The sequence below is a fragment of the Aquarana catesbeiana genome, linkage group LG07 (assembly GCF_042186555.1).
Source record: "Aquarana catesbeiana isolate 2022-GZ linkage group LG07, ASM4218655v1, whole genome shotgun sequence".
Lineage (NCBI taxonomy): Eukaryota > Metazoa > Chordata > Amphibia > Anura > Ranidae > Aquarana > Aquarana catesbeiana.
Genome location: NC_133330.1, coordinates 29091526 through 29109557, shown reverse-complemented (window position 1 = coordinate 29109557; position 18032 = coordinate 29091526). Strand labels below are relative to the sequence as shown.

The following is an 18032-nucleotide window of genomic DNA, read 5'->3' as shown; positions in this document are numbered from 1 at the left end:
CTGCAGTGTATTACCGTCATACAGCAACAATGTATACCAAAAAAAAAAAAAAAAAAACACATCTCCCCCAACATAGCAAGAGAAGAGAAATTGAAAGTAACATTTCATATGTGGGTGAGTCCGGAGACATACAAGTTTGGTGAAGGAGAAGGACAATGTAAGAGGACTTGTTAGTTTATTGATAAATGATTACACCTCAACAGAACAATGGAAAGAACTGAAAGATAAAGAAATATCAGCTCAGCAAATTCTGGACACAAAGAAAGGAGGAGAATTAGACGGAATGGAATGTGAATAGAACAGATTTGATTAAAGAAAGCTGGATGGATTCCTACAAGCACAGAATATTACTAGATATTAACATTTATAATTTATAACATCAGAGATTGCAGATCCAGGAATATCCGATTGCCTTAGAAATCAGGAAGGAATTTTTCCCTTGTTGGGCTGCGCTTTATCAGGGTTTTCTTTGCCTTCCGCTAGGATCAGTGGTCTCCAAACTGCGGCCCGGGGGCCAGATTTGTCCCTTGTGGCACTATTCCACCAGCTGACACCAATGATGGGACACTATTCTCCTCATTGATAGCGAGAATGGGGCACTATTTATCCCATTAAAACTGATCGGGCACTTTTCTACTCCCAACGGTCACAGTCAGGCCCACCAGAAGGACAGTAAACTGGGCCCTTTGCTTGGAAAGTTTTGAGACCAATTCTGTAGATAAGGGGTCTCCAAACACTGATCTAGCCCTTTGCTTGCCTTTATCTGACCCTTGAGGCACTATTCCTCCCAGTGATATCAGAAATGGGGAGCCAATTCTCCCACTGACACCGATTATAGGGCACTCTTCCTCCCACTGACACCGATTACAGGGCACTCTTCCTCCCACTGACACCATTTACAGGGCACTCTTCCTCCCACTGACACCATTTACAGGGCACTCTTCCTCCCACTGACACCATTTACAGGGCACTCTTCCTCCCACTGACACCATTTACAGGGCACTCTTCCTCCCACTGACACCATTTACAGGGCACTCTTCCTCCCACTGACACCATTTACAGGGCACTCTTCCTCCCACTGACACCATTTACAGGGCACTCTTCCTCCCACTGACACCATTTACAGGGCACTCTTCCTCCCACTGACACCATTTACAGGGCACTCTTCCTCCCACTGACACCATTTACAGGGCACTCTTCCTCCCACTGACACCATTTACAGGGCACTCTTCCTCCCACTGACACCATTTACAGGGCACTCTTCCTCCCACTGACACCATTTACAGGGCACTCTTCCTCCCACTGACACCATTTACAGGGCACTCTTCCTCCCACTGACACCATTTACAGGGCACTCTTCCTCCCACTGACACCATTTATAGGGCACTCTTCCTCCCACTGACACCATTTATAGGGCACTCTTCCTCCCACTGACACCATTTATAGGGCACTCTTCCTCCCACTGACACCAATGGTGTAAAACATTTTTTACTCCCACTGACCACAAAGTCCATGGCATGGTTTACTCCATTCGAGGGCATTTTCTACTCTCATTGGCCATAGTCCAGCCCCCCTAAAAAACTTAAAAGGCAGCAAACTGGCCCTTTGTTCAAAATTTTGGAGACCCCCTGCTCTAGATTAACTGTGGGCCTAGGGTTTTGTATATGGGGGTCATGAGCGTATTTATTTTTAAACTGTTCCTATTGGTTGAACTTGAATGTGTGTCATTTCTCAGACTAACCATGTACCTATATACACAGGTACGGCTATGCTGACACTTTGTGTGTTGGGCACACACTGCCCTTCTGAATTCTTAAAGCGGAATAAAACCCAAACACCAAATATGTAATATATTGCAGCTTACCTATCATTAGATGTGGTGGCTGCATTAGTTTTTTTTTTTAAGCTTTTTTTCCCTGGTGAACTGTCCAGTAACGTCTCCTGTATTAGAGTGCCCCCACTCTGGATGAAGGCACACAGGGGGCACACCATTGGACAGCAGCATTGTCAGTCTAGAGTAGTGATCTCCAAACTGCGGCCTGGGGGCTATAAGTGGCCCTTTGCTTGCTTCTATCTGGCCCCTGGGACAATATTCCTCCAACTGACACCAATGATGAGGCACCATTCCTCCCACTGACACCATTAGTGGGGCGCTATTCCTTCTGCTATGACCAATAATGGGGCACTATTCCTCCCATTGATACCAACAATGGGGCACTATTCCTTCTGGTATTGCCAACAATGGGGCACTGCTTACTCCCACTGATGCCGGGACATTTTCTACTCACACTGGCCACAGTCCGGCCCCCCTAAACCCTATAGGACAGTAAACTGGCCCTTTGTTTAAAAAGTTTGGAGACCCCCGGTCTAGAGCAGTGGTTCTCAACTCCTGTCCTCAGGACCAACAAGGCCAGGTTTGCAGGATAACTGAAAAACATCACAGGTGATATAATTTGCTGCTCAGTGATTGCAGTATTCTAGTCTGCATCTCCCCAAAGTAATACTTAAAACCAGGCCTGTTGGTGTGTCCCGAGGACCGAAGGTGAGAAGCATTGGTCTAGAGCAGGGATCTCAAATTGGTGGCCCTCCAGCTGTTGCAAAACTACAAGTCCCATGAGGCATTGCAAGGCTGACAGTTACAAGCATGAATCCCACAGGCAGAGGCATGATGGGACTTGTAGTTTTGCAACAGCTGGAGGGCCGCCAGTTTGAGACCCCTGGTCTAGAGGGAGGGGAGTGTTAGATGGATTAGCAAATTTAGATACACTAACAAACTGAAGCCAAACACCAGCTTACACTTTATAACCTGTTATAGCAAACTTTTTTCCTTTTGGAATAAAGGTTTTGCATGAATAAAAGCTGAGAATTGTAAGCTCTCCTGTCAGTGTTAAGTGGTTGGTCTCATCCATGTACACCAATAAATTCTGCAGGAGAGCTTGTGCTTTTAAAAACAGAAAGCAAGTCTAAATGAAAATTAAAAAAAAAAAAAAAAAAAAGGGAAACAAAAATGCAACCATCACATCTAGAATTGGTAAGTTGCAACATAATAAAATGTTTGTTTTTAACCGGTGCTATTAGAACTCAGTGAAATTGATTCTGGGACAAACAGGTTTTTTTTTTTTTTTTTTTTTTTTTTTTTTTTAGCTAGATCAAGTTATAGTATGAATAACATATCATATAATGCATTGTGAGGATATCTTGAAAGGGAACCCAGAACATGGCGAAAAGGATGAGGCTTATACAACTCAGAGGATACAACACATCGGATGCCAGGACAGAACAGAGGGATATAAAGAATAGAGGAGGGTCATCAGAAGACACATGGAAGTGTCCTGGGACCGGGTGGAAGGATGAAATTATACAACGCCTAATACAGAAGATTGTTCGGATACAATGCAGCCGGCATTGAACACAGCGGGGGTGTCCTGGGCTGGATAAAACTAATATAAATAAATATGGAGGGTTATCAGGGTACAGAGTCCCTGGGCAAGGAAAACGGACTGTGCTACAAATTACAGAGATTAGAATACATCAAAGAGATCTCAACATCAATAGTGTTTATTATATATACACCGGGATAGATGGAGGAAGCTATATGATGTATTACATATACAGGAGAGGGGGGCAGGGTGGATGAAAATGATTTTTTTTAAGATATATATATATATATATAAATAAGTTTTTGATTTGAAGCCAATTTTTGATTTTTAACAAATTTTACTTTAATAAAATGTTTTCTGAGTAAAAATCTAAAAAGATAGTTTTCTATTAAAGATACATTAATAACTTAGATTGTTCAGCATTAAATGGAGCTCAGTTATGTAGCATGAGGCTGTATATTCTGCAATATTTACATTTTTGGTAAACTCATTCAATGAATGCAAGCTGAAAGAACATGCACTGTATTGATGTATTCAGACAATTTCACAGTAACCAGGAGATAAGAGGGAATATTCCTTTATCCCATTGTTTTGCAAATCTATGTACACTACAAACTGTATGATTGGATCAGTTCTGATATCGCTTTTTTTACTAACCTGACAGCTTATTATTCTAAATAGGAAACCTTCATTTTGTTTGCAAATATTAAAGATTCTAACTACCAGCAAGAATGATTTCTTACATTTTAAAGAGCACCTGTAATTTCAGATCCATCATGGCAGCGCCTGTTAGCGGGCATCCAATCACCTGCTGCTGCCACGTCTCTCACCTTGTTGTGTCACTGCCACATCACCAGCCGTCCCATTAAAGTGAATGGAACTGTCGGGGAGTCAACAGCGGGTCAGAGGAGGAGTCTCTGCGGGACAGAGATGACAGTTGCTCTTTAAAAATTATGATTTAAAATCGAGTTGATTTAAATCAACCTTTTTACTAGTGATTTAAATCAAATCCACACATTGTGTGGGGAGGGGGGGGGGGGTTGGGGGTCATCGGGATCCAGTGTGTAGTCTCCCCTCCCAGAAACAAGCCAGATGCTGGAAATGATGAGATTATATTATATTTGTAGTGATAATAGCTGAAAAGTAATACAAATGATAAAAAGGCACCTACATATATATGTATACAGTGACAAAAGATGGAGAATGAAAATATATATGCATAATACATTGCATGGATAAAGGGGTCCCCCCCCCCAGGGACAGGCCGATGGATGAGGATGATGGGGGCACATAAAGGGGTCCACCCAAGGAACGGGCCTATGGATGAGGATGATGGGGGCACATAGGGCCCCCCCCCCCAGGCCTATGGATGAGGATGATGGGGGCACATAGGGCCCCCCCCCAGGCCTATGGATGAGGATGATGGGGGCACATAGGGCCCCCCCCCCAGGCCTATGGATGAGGATGATGGGGGCACATAGGGCCCCCCCCCCCCAGGCCTATGGATGAGGATGATGGGGGCACATAGGGCCCCCCCCCCCCCAGGCCTATGGATGAGGATGATGGGGGCACATAGGGCCCCCCCCCCCCAGGCCTATGGATGAGGATGATGGGGGCACATAGGGCCCCCCCCCCCCAGGCCTATGGATGAGGATGATGGGGGCACATAGGGCCCCCCCCCCCCCCAGGCCTATGGATGAGGATGATGGGGGCACATAGGGCCCCCCCCCCCCAGGCCTATGGATGAGGATGATGGGGGCACATAGGGCCCCCCCCCCCCCAGGCCTATGGATGAGGATGATGGGGGCACATAGGGCCCCCCCCCCCAGGCCTATGGATGAGGATGATGGGGGCACATAGGGCCCCCCCCCCCCAGGCCTATGGATGAGGATGATGGGGGCACATAGGGCCCCCCCCCCCCAGGCCTATGGATGAGGATGATGGGGGCACATAGGGCCCCCCCCCCCCCAGGCCTATGGATGAGGATGATGGGGGCACATAGGGCCCCCCCCCCAGGCCTATGGATGAGGATGATGGGGGCACATAGGGCCCCCCCCCCCCAGGCCTATGGATGAGGATGATGGGGGCACATAGGGCCCCCCCCCCAGGCCTATGGATGAGGATGATGGGGGCACATAGGGCCCCCCCCCAGGCCTATGGATGAGGATGATGGGGGCACATAGGGCCCCCCCCCCCAGGCCTATGGATGAGGATGATGGGGTCACATAAAGGGGTCCCCCCCCCAGGGACAGGCCTATGGATGAGGATGATGGGGGCACATAGGGCCCCCCCCCCAGGCCTATGGATGAGGATGATGGGGGCACATAGGGCCCCCCCCCCAGGCCTATGGATGAGGATGATGGGGGCACATAAAGGGGTCCCCCCCGCCTATGGATGAGGATGATGGGGGCACATAAAGGGGTCCCCCCCCCCAGGGACAGGCCTATGGATGAGGATTGGTTACCAGGATACAGAGGGGGTGGGTATGGGGGTGACGGGGTGAGCACAGGCCTATGGATGAGTATTGGGGTGTCAGAGGTGAGTATTGGGGTGTCAGAGGTGAGTATTGGGGTGTCAGAGGTGAGTATTGGGGTGTCAGAGGTGAGTATTGGGGTGTCAGGGGTGAGTATTGGGGTGTCAGAGGTGAGTATTGGGGTGTCAGAGGTGAGTATTGGGGTGTCAGAGGTGAGTATTGGGGTGTCAGAGGTGAGTATTGGGGTGTCAGGGGTGAGTATTGGGGTGTCAGAGGTGAGTATTGGGGTGTCAGAGGTGAGTATTGGGGTGTCAGAGGTGAGTATTGGGGTGTCAGAGATGAGTATTGGGGTGTCAGGGGTGAGGACAGGCCTGGCCCGGCACTATAAGATGTATTCTCTGTATAGAAGGACACAGTGAGGGGGATGGGGGTGGGTGGGGGAAGGGTTGTATCCTCTATGAGGGGATGACGGCCCCGGTGTATACACGGCACATCAGGCCGATGAAAGGGCGAGTTGTACACACAGGGATGCGGAGGTCTCTCCCCCGGTCACTTACCGGCGCTGTGTAGAGCTGTGGTGTCGGTGTGTTCCCCGGGGCCGGTGTCAGTGTCCGCCGGGCCCTCCGATGCTCTCCGCTTCCTTCCCTGCTAACCCTTCTCTGCCCACCGGAAGTGACGAGCGGTCATGAGGCAGCTGACGTCACCCCCTCCTCCCGGACGCCTATTGGAGCGCGCCCGGAGGGGCGGGGGGGGAAGAAGGCTGCGTCATGTGACGTGCTGTGTCACCTCCTGGCCGCCATGTTACCTGGGGCCAGGTGTGGAGAGGCGGATGGGACGCTTGTTCAAGACATAAAAAACAAAAAGAGGCCATGTGGGGGTTTTATTGTGTCTGCTGCACGACAAGGGGCTCATAGAAGGGCCCCAGGCTGTATTGATAGAGGGGGAGGGGGTATAGGGACACAAAGAGGTCATGTGACCACTGGATGTGACTCTTCCTCTATTCACAAGGGAGGGGTCACCTGCTGAGGAGGATGTTTTCTTCTGTAGCTGGGCAGACATCCCAGAACCACAGTCACTGATATTATATAAAGGCAAATCTTATTTTAATGAAGGGGTTGGAATCTCTGTCAGGTTTTATATTACTGTCTGTGTCCTCCCCTCCCCCCCATTCACCTCTTGGTGTTGCAGGAACGCGCAAAAAACATACCAAAAAACGCACTTGTGATGCCATTAACCACGTCACCTCTGGAAGATTTATCCCCCCCCATGACCAGGCCATTTTTTTGCGATACGTCACTGCGTTACTTTAACTGACAATTGCGCGGTCGTGCGACGCTGTACCCAAAAAATATTGATGTCCTCCCCCCCCCCCCACAAACAGAGCTTTTCTTTCGGCGGTATTTGATCACCTCTGCAGTTTTTATTTTTTGCGCTATAGACAAAAAAAAAAGTCAGACATTTAAAAAAAATATACATATTTTTTCCTTTTGCTATAATTCATATCCCCAAAAAAATGTAAAAATTTAAATTTCATCAATTTAGGCCAATATGTATTCTGCTACATATTTTTGGCAAAACCCCCCCAAGAAACGTATATTGATTGGTTTGCACAAAAGTTGTCGCGTCTACAAACTATGGGATAGATTTATGGAAATTTGTATTTATTTATTATACTAGTAATGGCGGCGATCAGCGACTTATAGCGGGGCTGCGATAGTGCAGCGGCAGACAAATCTGATACCAATGCCCCGTACACACGATCGGACTTTCCGACAACAAAATTTTGTCCGAAGGGCGTTGGCTCAGACTTGTCTTGCATACACACGGCCACACAAATGTTGGCCAACAATTACGAAAATAGTGACGTACTACTAGACGTACTACGTGGTTTTTCAGCTCTTTAGCGCCACCCTTTGTGCTCCTTTTGCTACTTTCATGTTAGTAGAAGTTTGCTGAGTGTTGATTTGCGCTTTTCTTTTCGCGTTTTTCATTTAGCGCTTTTCAGTTCGTTTCTGAACGGCCGTTCGCCAACCAGTCATGTTGCGGAATCGGAGGAGATAACTTGTTATTTATTATTGGCCTTGGAGTTATTGCTTTGACATTATTTTTTTGGTTGAATAATAATGATTTGATTTGTTATATTTTCTATATTTTTGGATGCATAGAATGCACTTTTTGGTGAATTTCTATTGGCAGATAGCATGTCTAATTTTATTTGTTTTCTTTTTTTTTTAATGCACAATAAAAAAATTGTGTAGAATAATACTTGGCTATGTGTTTTACTTCAAATGACAGTTTGGGAGTCGGCAGTTACATTTAAAAAATACAATGCAAAATTGACAAGGGACACCAACATAGTTGTATCTTTGATCTTAAAAACTACGTGATAATGGCGTTGTGGTAACTTGGCCAAAAAAATAAAATAAAGCATAATAATATTGTTCTTGATATCACTAGAAAAAAAAAAAAGCCTTTGAAAATTCGTTTGCAATAACTCCATCAGTATCACCAGCAAAGTAGCTTCATTATTATCCCATTAAAGAAGAAGAGAATTGTGCGCTGCATTTGGAGATTTCATAATTTGCCGTGTCACGAATGTGAATTCTTCATTACAAATGCTAGTTTACAAGACCGACCGCTTCTGCTTCTGAGCATACGTGTTTGCACTTTGGACTTTTGTCTGACGGACTTGAGTACACACGCTCAGAAAGTCCGACAACAGACATTTGTTCCGCGGAAAATTTGAGAACCTGCCATCCAACATTTGTTGGCGGAAAGTCAGACAACAAATGTTCGATGGAGCGTACACACGGTCGGACTTTCCGCCAACAATCTCACATCCAACATTTCCCGCCGGAAAGTCCGATCGTGTGTACGGGGCTTAAAGTGGGGCTCCACCCAAAAAAAAAAACTACATGAAAAATTAAAAAAAAAATACAAAAAAAAAATTTGGATATTTTTTTACTCACCTCTAAATGCCTGTTGCTAGGTGGTCCCTCGTAGTCTGCCTCTTCCAGTGCCTGGGCTGGTGACATCACTTCCCCCTCGGCACAGGAAGGGCTCAGCTCTGCTCCCTCCTGTCAATCATCTGGGACCTATTACAGGTCCCAGGTGACTGAGCGGCCAATCACGGCGCACGGCGCCACTCGCGCATGCGCAGTGGGTGCCAGGCTGTGAAGCCACAGCCCGGCGCCCACAGTTGCAATGCCGGCGCCGCTGAACGGAGGGGGAGACGCGCGGGGTTTCAAACCCCCGCATCGCTGGACCCTGGGACAGGTAAGTGTGCAATTAAAAGTCAGCAACTGCAGTATTTGTAGCTGCTGACTTTTATTTTATTTTATTTTTTTACTGGACCTCGGGTGGAACTTCTCTTTAAGTGACGCTTTTTTTGCGACCAGTGACACCAATACAGTGATCAGTGCTAAATAATATACATTGTCATTATACTAATGACACCAGCAGGGAAGGGGTTAACATCAGGGGTGATCAAAGGGTTCACTGTGTCCCCTAGGGGGTGCTGTGTAACTGTAGGGGAGGTGCTTGTACTGTAAGAAGACAGAGATCCGTGTTCTTGCTTAGCAGAAACACAGGATCTCTGTCTTCTCCTGTCACAGAACGGCGATCTGTGACAGAGAATGATCGGCGGGTCCCAGCAGACATCGAGTCAGCCGGACCTGCTGATTGGCTCCCGCTGTGTCCAAACACAGCTGGTGGTGGAAGGCGCTCACGCGCCCCCAGACCCAGGAAATGAAATCACGCACAGGTACGTGTTTTCGCGCTAAAGGGCCGCCCTGCCGCAGTACATACAGTATGCGTGGGGCAGTCCAGAAGCGGTTAAACACAAACTGATGGGATTGTTTACATTCGCCCTCAAATTGCATCGTTTTGGTAAATTAACTTGTTCTTGATGGCTGAAGGCTTTTATATGCAGCTGGTGGGCTTTAAATTGGACCTTCCATCATTTTTTCAACTTTCCATCTATTAAATCTTCTTCCCTTGTTGTTGTTTTAACTTTGGATAGTAAAACATTTTTTTTTCTGCCAGTAAATACTTTATACAGCCCACTTCCTTTTTATTGTCTGGCCATTAGCCTAGGCTTATGACACCATGCACAGCTCTCTCTCTATCACTCTCATGAGTTTGCCAGGAAGGGAGGGGGGATGAGTCATAAGAGGGCCAATGAGAGCTGCAGAGCTGGAGGTGTGCCTCTGTGTGTCTGTGTAAATCCAGGAAGTGAACAGGCAGCAGCTTCAGCTGCCCACAGTTAAAATGGCTGCAGGCAGACTCAGTGGAGGGAGATTTCTGCAGCATATTTGGCAAGTACAGAATCATAGTATTTATAAAATAATATGCAGAGTGGATGGAGGGAAGCTTCAGAATGGCAAATATGTGTTTATTACAAATTATGTGAGCAGACTGCAGTTCCTCTTTAAAGCGGGGGTCCACCTATCTATCGTTTTTTTTTTTTTTGAGTTCATTCACAAACTTTTCTTCTCAGCATTACATACTCACATATTGTGTGTAATATGTCCGCCTGTGTCAGATTTCGTCGGAAAGAATAACTTATATTATTCACTGCAGGCGGTTTCCATCTTCATTGTGGGCATTTGAAGCCCACAAGCATTTATTTCCTGGATGTGGTGAATGCTGTGCTCCCAGCATTCACTACTCGTTCCCGCACATGCTCAGTGGCATCCTGGGAAGCCTGAGACTAGCTCCCAGGAGTCTGGGAGAGGCTAGAAACACGCCTACTCCCACGGGAGGAGAACCAGGAAGTGCAAAGAAGAATAGAAAAATAAAAGGTAATTACGGCGATTTAAATTTTTTTAAACGGCATGTCAGCATCTAGGCAAGGAAGAGAATACATACAGATATTGTTCAAAATTTGGGTGGAACCCCGCTTTAACACAAAGCCGCTGCACATATATGTTCATCAAGAATGGATCAGAGCAGTTTGCACAATCAGAAAGCTCGACTCCACCTCTCGGAATTTAGGACCAGGGTGCGGCGCCAGCAAGGGGTAAAAGAGGAACTTCAGTCCTTTGTCAATTTGCTCCGCCCCCCCTCCTCCAGTGCCACTATTATAGCCCTCCCCCAGACTGATAATGTTGCTGTCCAAAGGTGTCCCCTGTGCTCCTTCATCCAGAGTGGGGGCGCTCTAATACAGGAGGTGTGTTACTGGCCATCAGTGGCGGGCTTTCCATCAGGGGGCGCACGGGCCCCCCCCCCCCATCCATGTGTCTGGCCCCTTGATCAAAATGCATGGCGCCAGACGCATGGGTTCCAACTGGGGTTTTTATTTTTTTTAAGAACCTCATCAGAGGCTCTAATAGGCTTCAAAAAAGGGTGGGCTTGGGGTGCAGAACATTGCGCCCCAAGCCCATCCAGTTGTGTGACAAAAGCAAATGAATAATCACTATTGTCACACTGATTTTCTTCCCGGCCAATCAGGAAGCGGGTCCTGAGACCTGTCATGCGATTGGCTGAAAGGAGATTGGATTGGGCGCCAGGAGGGGACTCAGCTCGGAATGCTGCACATGAGATGGGGTAAGTGCGGTGCCCCGACTCCTGACTGACCGACCGGCGGGTCGGGGGGTGATACGACCAGCTGGCCGGCCAACCTAATGATTGGTAAACTGCAATATATTACATTTTTGGTTGAGAGTTTTTAAACTTGTCTGCTTTAAAGGATATGTAAAGGTTTGTTTTTTTTTTTTTTTTTAAAACATGTCATACTTACCTCCACTGTGTAGTTCAGTGATTCTCAACTCCTGTCCTCAGGACCCACCAACAGGCCAGGTTTGCAAGATAACCAAAACACATCACAGGTAATATAATTTGCTGCTCAGTGATTGCAGTATTCTGGTCTGCATCACCGCAAAGCAATACTTAAAATCTGGCCTGTTAGTGGGTCCTGAGGACAGGAGTTGAGAACCACTGGTGTAGTTGGTTTTGCACAGAGCGGGCCCGATCCCCCTCTTCTGGGGTCCCTCAGCGACGCTCCTGGCTCCTCCTCTTCTCGGGTGCCCCCTTAGAGAGCCGCTCTCCCTCGGGGCACTCGTGCGGGTGTGCTCCTGTGTCCTGCTGCTGCGTCCATAGACAAAGACAGCAGGACTCGGCCCGCCCCCCTGGCTCCCGCATCATTGGATTTGATTGACAGGAGTGGGAGCCAATGGCTGCGAGTTGCTGGTCTCGTTCTCGTCGCTGGAAAGATCAGGTTCAGGTAAGTAAAAGGGGGGCTTGGGGGGGGGGCATAGAATGCATTAAGGTGAAAAACCTCAAGGGTTTACAACCCCTTTAAGGCTGGATTCACACCTATGCAGTTTTAGTGCTTTTTGCATTTTGCAGATTTGCACTACAGTCCATTTAACATGGTTTCTTATGGAACACGTTCTGTAGTTCAAATCTGCAAAAATGCAAAACGCACTAAAAATGCATAGGTGTGAATCCAGCCTTAGGGTCTGCTTTAAAAAGAAGATTGTGCAATCAGATTGTAATGTGTGTGATCACCCTGAGGCCTGGTTCACACCTATGCATTTTTTTTGTGCGTTTTCCAGTTTTGCAGAAACACCACAGTCCATTTAACATAGTTTCCTATGGATCACGTTCACACCTGTGCATTTTATGGAAAAGGGCCAGGGACTTTCTTCTGGTTTTTGGTTCCATAGACTTCAATGGATCAAAAACGTGTATTGAAAAAAACGCAAAATGCACCTGGAATATGCAAACTGAAGCCTGCATAGGTGTGAACCAGTGGGGGATTGCTGGGACAGATACTGTTAGGAGATGCTGATGTAAATTCCAGCACCTGTCTGTCTGTTGTCTGCTAAAATGTGTATTGTAAATAAGTCTATAGTATGGGATCTAAGAGTCATTAGAGCCCCATTGTTGTTTGTGTTAATTAACTCTGAGTCATCTAGGCTGTCTAAAAGGGATTAGTTAATTAGCTCATGTTAATTAGGTTAATTAGGTTAATTAGGTTACAGCTGTATTGTTAGAGTAATATGAGCAGGAGGTCTGCACCTCCTCTTTTATTGTATAAATAAGACTGTATTCCTGTCAATAAAGAGAGATTCCTGGTTGAACTTACATACAGCCTGCCTGGTATTTGTTCTGAGCTATCACAACTGGGTTAGAACGGCACAGAGCTGTAGTTCTATTCCTGGAGCATCGGATGACCAAGCAATCAGATGTTGCAATCTGCAGTCTGATTCTATAGCAGCAGAGGAGTGTCGGGAGAGTGGAACCGAGCGAGCAAGGGGCTCGTTACATTGGTTGGCAGCCGTGGGATTTGCTCTCCAGTTACTGGGACACTCCAAACCAGCCTGCAGGAGAGCCACGCTGAAAGACTTACTTGAGAGCCGTGGAGGGAATGGTGGGATCGTGCTTCCTTGCCGTGAACACATCCAAACCATCACCTGGATCCAAGGTAGCAGGATAGCAGGAGAGGAGAGATACCAGCCACCATGGATGAGGAATTCAGAAGGAGGTTGCGAGAGAAGGAGATACAGCACAGAGGACCAGTATCAGAACAGGTCCTGCTAGGATGATTTGATTCTATCCGCTGTGAACTCTGGAAGGAAGCGCTAGCCCGTGAACAGCGACACCAGGGAAAAGTTCTCCCCTCCATCCATGTGAGGTACTGGTCGCACTATGAAGTGCGAATGCTGTTTTTGGGGGAACAGCCGAACCAGGAGTGGACAGCCGAGTTAAGCAGGCTGATCCGGGCAGAAATGTGGTTGCACGAGAGCTACAGAGCCCTCCAGTGGTATGTAGCCCAAGTGTGCCCATGGACAGCGGATGACAGCCCCACAGAAGGCTTTGACTACAATGGCCTGGGATTGTTATACTGGAGGCTGTCCAGGGACCCTGACTTTGGGAGTGGCATTTGGAGGAAATAATGAAGCACAGAGAGCGGAGACTGAATGTCTCAGAAGTGCACTGGGCACTGGAAGATTTGGAGTTTCTGGCCGTTCAGGAATGGGAGTTGGAGATCGCCTACAAACAGCTGTTAGACTCTGCTCAGCAGCAGGGTGGTGCTTCCTTTGCCTGGGACTATCATGAAATACCAGTTGACAACTCTGAAATCCTGGCTGAAGAGTTGACAATGTGGCAGAGTAACGGTGTGCTTTGCCAACCTCCCCCCGCAGCTATGGAGGCGGAGGTCTTATGGCGGATGCAGCAAGTGCTGACTGACCTTGATAAACCTGTTTCTGCATTGGATGATCTTGGATGGAGGAATGTGCCTGTCCAGCAGAATGCCAGAGAATCGGCAGTGGAAAATCTGAAGATTGCCATCCCCAAACCTGAAGTGCTGACAACAGGGCAGAGCTCTGCTAACCTCTGCCCAGCACTGATAGCATCTTCTGTGTTCCACGGAGAGGAGATGGTGAACCTTTATCCCCAGACACCAGTTGCAGAGACAGGGGATATGATAGACTTTTCTGCTGAGGAAGAACAACCTTGTGAGCCTCCAGCAGAAGAGGAGCTGTTATTAGGGCTAAACTTCACTATGCTCTGCCCAGCACCAACAGAAGTATCTGTGAAGTTACAAGGAACTTCCCCAGCTGAAGCGCTGGCAACCGGACAGAGGGTCCAAGATCTCCGCCCTACACCTGCGGCGGTTTCGGAGGCTCAGGGTGAAAAGGAGGTGGTCACTTCCCAGCAGCAGATCAGGATACAGGGGGAGAAGGGAGAGGAGGTGTTCGTCGTCCCTCCCCAACAGTTAGCCGGAGCAGATGGTGTGGGGTTTCCAGCAGAAAGAAGTACTGCTGGACTCTGCCCTCAACTAACAGAGGATGGATGTCCTGTGAAGGTGGATGGGACTTCAGTCTCCACCTGTATACCCCAGGGATGCTGGGCAGTCGGCCCAGATCCCCAACAGCATGACGGAGTGAGCCCAGACACCCTGTCTTCTCTCCAGCGGCAGAAAGGACTCCAGGGAGAAGGGCCAGTCCAGGCCTCTCCCCAGTGGCAGATATGTTCTCTGAGAGAGGCAGAGGTTGGCTGGGTGAGTAATACTCTGATTAGAACAATTTGTTTGGGGTACTGTGTGGGTACAGGCATTAGAGGACTGGAACTACTGACTAACTTCGGAGTCAACCCGTCTGGGGTCTCCTCCTGTGTTAGTCTCCTGCCGAAAGGGGAGAAATGTGACAGACCTAGCCGGGAGAGAGACTTTTGGAGGGGACTGTATGCTAGCCTCTTGCCGATCGATCGGGGGCCCTTGCATTTGGGGGAACGGTGCTCTTTGTGAGCTGTATGCCTGGGGACCCTTGAGGTGGTATTACTGTGGATTCGGGTCCTGGTCCCCCAGGACACACAGACTCTGGGGACCCTGGATTTGCCATATTGGAATAGTGGCTGATTCATAATGCTGGGACAGATACTGTTAGGAGATGCTGATGTAAATTCCAGCACCTGTCTGTCTGTTGTCTGCTAAAATGTGTATTGTAAATAAGTCTATAATATGGGATCTAAGAGTCATTAGATCCCCATTGTTGTTTGTGTTAATTAACTCTGCTATTGTGTGAAGAAGAATCTATGTTGATTGTGATAATGTTGATTGGATTTTCTGAACTACAAGACGGCCAGTCTGGCCTAAAGGTCATGTCTGAGTCATCTAGGCTGTCTAAAGGGATTAGTTAATTAGTTCATGTTAATTAGGTTAATTAGGTTACAGCTGTATTGTTAGAGTAATATGAGCAGGAGGAGTGTCGGGAGAGTAGAACCGAGCGAGCAAGGGGCTCGTTACACCTAATAAGGCTGGATTCACACTTATGCATTTTTAGTGCTTCTTGCATTTTGCAGATTTGCACTACAGAACATTTAAAGAGGAAGTAAAGCCTCTGAAAAAAAAATACACCCTGCAAGACAAAGGCATAATGAGCTAGTATGCATAGCATACTAGCTCATTATCAATTACTTACCTGAGATCGAAGCCCCGGCATCGGCCCTCGTTCGCCTCCTCCGACGCCGCCATCTATCCCGGAGTGACTTCCGGGTATCGCGGCTCCGGCACTGTGACTGGCCACGATGACGTCACTCCCGCGCATGCGTGCTGGTGCCGCCACTAACGGCATGATCGCCGTTAATAACGGCACGCTCAGTGTGCCTGCGCCCGATGTCTACGGCGCATGCGCCATAGACATCGGTGCCGCTATTTTTGCAAATATCTCCTAAACCTATTAGGTTTGGGAGATATTTCTTGCACCTACAGGTAAGAATTAATCTAGGCTTATCTGTAGGTTAAAGTGGTTGTAATGGGTTTACAACCACTTTAATATGATTTCCTATGGAACACATTCTGTAGTGCAAATCTGCAAAATGCAAAAAGCACTAAAAATGCAGTGTGAATCCAGCCTTACGGGGCGTACACACGGTCGGACTTTTCGGCTACAAAAGTCCGACAGCCCGTCCGACAGACTTTCGACGGACTTTTGGCGGACTTGCGGCGGACTTTCTAACGAACTGACTTGCCTACATACGATCACACAAAAGTCTGACGGAGTCGTACGTGATGACGTACACCGGACTAAAAAAAGGAAGTTGATAGCCAGTAGCCAATAGCTGCTCTAGCATCGTTTTTTGTCCGTCGGACTAGCATACAGACGAGCGGATTTCTGGGTCCGGCGGAGTTACGACGTAAAGATTTGAAGCAAGTTCCAAATCTAAAGTCCGTCAGATTTGCGACTGGAAAAGTCCGCTGAAGGTCCGATGAAGCCCACACACGATCGGATTGTCCGCCGGATTTGGTCCATCGGCGTCCGTCGGACTTTTGTAGCCGAAAAGTCTGACCGTGTGTACGCGGCATTAGACACAGATGGCAAAAAGAAAAAAAAAAAAAAAAAAAGACCTTTCTTTTTTCATCAAGGCTTTCTATGTTAAAGAAGAATGAAGTTCTTCAACTTTTTGAATTCCATTCACAAAAAAAATTGTAAAAACAGCAATTATAGAAGAGCTTCCAGTACAACAAGAAATAGAAGAGTCTCCAATCCACCTGTTAGAAAAGAAATGGAAACTGATGCCAGCATAGCCTGAAAGTACAGCAATGTACAATGTAACTACATGAACAAGGATGAGAATACAGTTTTATTGTAGATGCATACATAATAATACAATACATAATAAATAAAATAATAATAAAACAATACATAATTTATTTTTTGTTTATTTATTTATTATAATACATAATAATACAATAAAAGATTGTATTGCCACCTGTCCTCTGGAAGATTTACCCCCCTTCATGACCAGGTCCTTTTGTGCTTTTTGACACTGCGGTACTTTTTTTATTTTATTTTTCTTTTTATTGGTAATGCATAAAGTAGAAAATAAAAGTAAAAAACAAAATTGTTCGCCATGCAGGGTTTTAAAACAACAAAAAGCAAGTATAAAACAACAATCCCCCACCCCCTTCCAGGCAAAAATTCCCACAGGAGACCTCCACTCTGACACTGCATTACTTTAACTGACAATTGCGTGGTCATGCAATGCTGTACACAAATTACATTTATATCATTTTTCCCACATATAGAGCTTTCTCTTGGTGGTATTGATCACCCACCACAGTTTTTTTTTAGCTATTAACAAAAAATAAAAATTTGGGGGAAAAAAAGCCCAATTGTTTTACTTTCTGCTACAAAATATAACCAATAAAAAATGTAAAATCAAAATTTCTTTATAAATTCAAGCCAAAATATATTCTGCTACATATTTTTGGTAAAAAAATAGGCATATATTGATTGGTTTACGCAAATGTTATAACATCTACTAACTATGGTATATATGCTGTTTTTTTTTTTAATTATAGTAGCAATGGCAGCGATCAGTATTTATAGCAGGACTGTGATAGTATGGCAGACAATCTGACTCTAATGCCGCGTACACACGAGCGGACTTTTCGACTGGACTGGTCTGACGGTCTATCCGAAGGACTTTCGGCAGACTTCCGACTTTCCGAACAAATGGACTTGCCTACACACGATCACACCAAAGTCCGACGGGTTCGTACGTGATGACGTACGACCGGACTAAAATAAGGAAGTTCATAGCCGGTAGCCAATAGCTGCCCTAGCGTGGGTTTTCGTCCGTCGGACTAGCGTACAGACGAGCGGACTTTTCGACCGGACTCGAGTCCGTCGAAAAGATTTGAAACATGTTCCAAATCTAAACTCCGT

At 46.8% G+C, this 18032-nt stretch overlaps 1 protein-coding gene across 1 annotated transcript in view; it reads right to left on the bottom strand.

Annotated features, from left to right (window-relative positions):
• The window catches only part of RAB7A (RAB7A, member RAS oncogene family), an 86784-nt gene extending 80220 nt beyond the window's left edge, over window positions 1-6564 (bottom strand). Inside the window, exon 1 of the mRNA XM_073591855.1 lies at window positions 6411-6564. The gene's annotated coding sequence lies outside the window, so the exon portion shown is untranslated. The remainder of the gene's footprint in view (window positions 1-6410) is intronic.
• Window positions 6565-18032: the final 11468 nt, after the last annotated feature.